We start from the raw sequence: 6,000 nt of genomic DNA, 5'->3' as shown, positions 1-6,000 counted from the left end.
AGCGAAGATGTCCACATGCTAATACTCAAAACCTGTGAATATGTTACTTTACATGGCAACAGCAACTTTGCAGCTGTGATTACATTAAGGATCTTGAGAAGAATATTCTAGATTATCTGGGTGAGATCAATGTAATCACAAGGGGTTTTTTTGCTTTTTGTTTTTTTAAGATGGAATCTCACTCTCTTGCCCAGTCTGGAGTGCAGTGGTGCCATCTGAGCTCACTGCAGCCTCAGCCTCCTGGGTTCAAGTGATTCTCCTGCCTTAGCCTCCCAAGTAGCTGGGATTACAGGCGTGCACCACCATGCCTGACTAATTTTTATATTTTTAGTAGAGGTGGGGCTTTGCCATGTTGGCCAGGCTGGTCTCAAGTGATCCACCCGGCTTGGCCTCCCAAAGTGCTGGGATTACAGGTGTGAGCCACCAGGCCTGGCCCACAAAGGTCTTTATAAGAGGGAAGTAAGTCAGCCACGGGAGATGTGACAACGGAAGCAGGGGCTGCAATGTTGCCAATGCTGTGAGGAAACCACGAGCCCAGGAATATGAGCAGGCTCTAGAAGCTAGAAAAAGCAGGAATTGATTCTCCCTTACGGCTTCCCTACCAACTCCTTGATTTTAGCCCCGTAAGACCATATGCATAGTAATACATTTATTATTTTAAGCCACTGAGTTCATGGTAATTTGTCACAGCAGCAATAGAGAACTCATACACCTTAGAGACACAGTGTCATAGAAGTGCCTAAGTCTCTGGACATAGCTTGTGCCCACTCTGCTTTTATCTGTGTTAAGGGGGCCATCAGCAAACCAAGATCCAGGGGAACAAGAGAAAGATTTGTGACGTGACATCCAGCAGATAAAGTCCAAGGCAGAAGACTCTGCCCTGCCCCAAATCCTCCCTCCTCCACAGAGGTAACAATGCGCCATCACTGAGGGTCCACTGTGATGGCTGCCTGGTAACGCCAAGAACCCCTAAAAAGAAATAAGATTAGTCATTGTCTCAAGTTACCTGTTCCACTGACAGATGAAAACAATCAATGGCAGAATCCGTTTACTTGGCATTTTTCAAAATTAAAGAAAATAAGAGCCATAAAGGGCCTCAGATTGTGAGAATAGCTTTTAATTTAAAACAATTGAAGCAATAAATCATCCATCTCTCTTTCCATCACAGGCAAATACTCTCCCAAAACATTTGATATAGTTTAACAACAACTGTGACTAGTGCAAAATCAAATAAATACAAACTCTTTCAGGAGCCAACATCAAAACCTGCTGGACAGGTAGGCACAGGAACAGACTCAGCCTCTGCTAAGGCTAAGACAAGCGGCACATTGAGAGTGGCAGGATTTGTGCAGTGTTTCAACACACTCAGCTTTGAACAGACTCAACAATACCTGGGGAGGGGAAACCACAAGACAATTTTGCCTACAATGAAACGAATATGCCCAACACCCTCATGTGGCTAATATCTTTGGCATCTAGAAGATGCTAGCAAAGGTGCAAAGGTAGCAGCTCCCAGGCAAAGCTGAAGACAGGCAGTTTGGCCTCATTTGCTTTTGTCTTTTAATTGGGATCATACATATATACTGGTTTTTCGGCAGAAAAAAAAAAATCTGCTTTCTAGGAGATGTTCGGTGCCTCATAGTGCTCCTGACTCCAGCAAACATATTTGTGTTGTTTCTGTTTATTTAGATGCTTTGCAGAATTGCCTTTCCTATTTACAGATTTCACTGCCTACCTCACACCATGTAAGTCTAGAGTGGGGCTGTCCAATAGAAGTATAACGTTATCCAGATATCTAATTTTAAATTCTTTAGGGGATACATTTTTTTAAAAGATAAAAATGGGTGAAAAGAATTTTAATAATACATATTACATTGTTAATATTTTACCTAATACATCAAAAATAGTGTCATTTCAGCATGTTATCAATATGAAATACTTTAAATTCCTTTTTGGTACCAAGCCTTGAAAATCTGATGTGTATTTTATGTATACAGCACAGTCTCGATTTGAACAAGCCAAATTTTGAGTAGTCATCGTCACATATGGCTGTTGACTGCCACATTGAATAGCACAGGCCTACAGAGTCTTATGCAAACTCTTTTAGAGTCATTTACGGAGTGGAAAATCTCTGTGACACTGCGCTGGTGATCTCAGACACCAACTCAAGAGTACAGAACCTTGTTGTATAGCCTAGGATTTTTTTTAAATCTAAAGTAAGGATATTATCACACTTTATCTAATCCCATCCCCTGCTCCTGCCCCTGCCCCCTGCCACCTCCCCACAGAAGGCCTGTACTGATGTGATTTAGCAACAGTGATGCCTACAAGATGACAAAGACGGCCTTTCTGTGGGAGACAATTGTGTCAGCACTTATTTGGGGATCATAGCTCTAACTGAATTAAAATTTTGTTTCCCATCCTCTTCTAGAATTTTAAAATATTCTATAAAGGTGACAGATTTAGTTGAAGGCAGTTCTGAGGCTTTTCTAGGAGGACATTTTAAATGGATTTTTGTTTTGTTTTTGAGGGGGATGGAGCCAAAGTACCTCATGGACTGGAAAGTTGTTTGTTTCAAGAGTAGAAAAAAGTGGGGCCGGACGCGGCAGCTCATGCGTGTAATCCCAGCACTTTGAGAGGCTGAGGCAGGTTGAGGTCAAGAGCTCAAGACCAGCCTGGCCAACATGGCAAAACCCTGTCTCTACTAAAAGTAGAAAAATTAGCCAGGCTTAGTGGCGTGCACAAGTAATCCCGGCTACTTGGGAAGCTGAGGCAGGAGAACCACTTGAACCTGGGAGGCAGAGGTTGCAGTGAGCTGAGATTGCACCACTGAACTCCAGCCTGGGCAACAGAGAGAGACTCTGTCTCAAAAAAAAAAAAAAAAAAAAAAAAAAAAAAAAGTGGAATGACTACCCAAAAAAGTATAGATAAGTGGAATAGGAATACAGAGGGGTGCCAGGGGCACTAAGAATAACACAGGTCCTCAACTGGGGAGTATAAGCTGTAACAATGCAAAAATACAACATCCAAACCTCTAAGTGATCCCTCATATTTCACATTGTCAGACCCTAGTGGTAACCACAGGAAAATAAAAATAAAACATTAGGGCAAGAGAGGACTTCTGAGCTAATCTAGCCTAACCTACTTGTTTCAAACAAAAAGGCCCAGAGAGGTACAGTGATTCAGTACCACCTCACTTGGAGTGGAGTCAGGATCCAGACCCAGGTGCTCTCACTATGAATTGCAGGTAAGGCTCTGGTTCAGGTAAAGGGAATAAATGACTCAGGGAGCAAGAGGCTCGAGCTATCCCCATTGGACTTCCTATGGCCCAAAGTAACCACTGGGAAATGTTAGGCACATTCTCTTGTAGGTAGGAGAAAGCAGCCTAGTCAATTCCAAAATACTGAAGCACCGTTGATGTAAAGGGTCACTAACACGTGATTCTTCCAAAGTCTTTTCTGCATACTTTTTTTTTTCCTTTACAAGAAAATCCCAATCTGAACCAAACTGGATTTCTGATTGGTTATATGGGAATTTAGATCAACTGGCAAAATAAAAACTTTGATACATTACCTTTTCCAAAGACACATTCATTGGAATTCTACACAAATGAACATCAAAAGATATTTACAGGAAGAAAGTGCTGTCTTTCACACAGACACCCATATACAGTGAGAATTTCACAATTAGACCACCATGCCTCACATAGAGGACTCCTAACAGACTGATAATGAGTTGACACAATCCACACGTTATTCCACTTTTCACTCACAAGTAATTGTGTCTACACAAGTGTAAAATTAAGCAGTACATTCCAGACTTTTATAGGGGAACCTGCCTTGTATATATTGAGATACACATATAAATACGTTTTTAAGCAAGTAAGAAACCCATTATTTACTCCAGTTTTTCCCAGCTCTCAATCTGAAGTAAAGAATAGCACATATACAAAACTTTGCCTTGTAGAAATAGCCCTTTGTGTTGTGAGGCAGAAGAAAAGGCAGCCATAGCAGAATTTCTTACAATATGTCTAGGTATCAAAAGGGCTAGTTAATGAAATCAAACGATTTATAGCCTATAGTCTTAAATATTGATTTTACACCACTGATTTTTCAAAGTTTTATTACAAAATTTTTATTTTATTCAAAATACACATGCTGTCTTTATCCACATTTCAATCCAAACCCCTCGGTCACCCCCAATTCCAAAAAACAGGTCTTTGCTTTATAACATCGCTGAAAACAAGCCATTTTTGATGCGGGTTTGGAGTTATTATTCTATGACACTCCCTCTGCCCTAAGGGGACTGGATTTTGTAAGGCTGCTTAGTGTGGGGATGTCCACGGGAGTCAGTGACTCTCATAACAGAGTGGGACTGCTTTAGGAAATCCAAGTCAACATTAGGAGGTGACACCAGTGGGCACACTTTAGTAGAAAAGTACTGCACCGTGAGCTCCCTCCTTCTGCCAATGTCATTTTTTCCCAAATTGAGGAAAACATCAGAGGAGAAAAGGCAGTCTACTATGACCCACCACGGCACACCACATTCTACTCATTGAAAGTTCACTGTAACCAATCTCACTGTATCTCAAAGCATGATTGGAAAGAAGGGCAGGTGTCATCACACCATTGTTCAGATGAGGACAGTGAGGCACAAGAAGGATGAAGGACTTGCCCAAGGTCCATAGCCAACTAGGAGAAGCACCCAGGTCTCCAGGCCATGGACCTCAGACACCATGTCCCTCGCTCACATGGCACCAAAGGATCACCTATGAGACAGGGCCCCCCAACATACCCAGAATCCTGATTGCTCACAACTCACTACATCCTAATCCAATGTCTGTGCTTTATTTCACCTGGTTGTTCTGTTTATTTTCCTACAGTTTCTAAAAAGACCCTTTCAACCAAACAAATACATGTTAAACAGGCAGCAATAAATCCTTTTTCATTTGACCGAATAATCTGAAATAGCAACTCCAGAGACTCTAGAATTTGGTACAGACCAGTAGGAAAATTATAGAAATTACAGAATGCTATCATTCCACTTTTCATCACATTGGAAACTCTAATCTAATCCCAGGTTGCAACTAAAATGCCGAAATAACCAAAATGAAAAGGATAGTCTATATAAAATTTCTTTGCATCTAAAATCCTTAGAGTGTCCAAGATCACACTGTCGGTCACATCAGATAAGCAGTAAAGACAAGTCAGAAGGTGATAAACCAAAAAAGGGCAGAGATGAGACTACGGCCCCAGAAAAACAAGGAAATGGAGGCAGATCAAGAGCTCAGAGACAGGAAAATCACAGACAAATTTGGGGCACGTGACATGACTCCAAAGAGTTATCATGTGAGATGGTAAAAAGAGATTAGCTATTTTAACTAAAAATAAACACCATACCTTTTGGGGAAAGGGGCTGCTGAGAAACAGAGAATTTACCTACCTTTGACAAAGTACAATATTATGCTGCTGTGGGCATCTAGCATTACACCAGCAAATGTCCCAAACCCAAGTGAATTCTTGACAGCACTTAAAGGCATAACTCAGCCCTTTTTTTTACTCCTTAAAATCTAAGTGGGGAACTAATCTTCTCGAAGGTTCCTGAGTCATAGTTTTGTGAAAATATTTACTTGCTTTTTTCAGATATGCTTAATACCAACTGTTCAGCCTTTAAAAACCAACTTGTCACAGATTTTCTAGTAGACTCCCTTTTCTAGTAAGTCTCACACTCTCAGTCACTCTCACACACACTCACACAATCATATTATGAATTTTGATACGACTTAAATTAAAAATATCTTTCATTGCAGAGGCTCTATTATGGACAGAGCATAGTATCTACATGGATACATCAGAAACTACTGTATGTCATGAAAAAAATATGTCACAAATAAAGCCCCTCCAATTGCTGATTTTCTATATGAAACACAAGTGGGCTTTTCATTTGCTGTGGGTAAGGCCACACCACTGGCCACATTATTTGGTTTCTCCGGAGGCCACT

The sequence above is a fragment of the Macaca thibetana genome, chromosome 2 (genome assembly GCF_024542745.1).
Source record: "Macaca thibetana thibetana isolate TM-01 chromosome 2, ASM2454274v1, whole genome shotgun sequence".
In the NCBI taxonomy this organism is placed as follows: domain Eukaryota; kingdom Metazoa; phylum Chordata; class Mammalia; order Primates; family Cercopithecidae; genus Macaca; species Macaca thibetana.
This window is presented reverse-complemented; position numbering follows the sequence as displayed.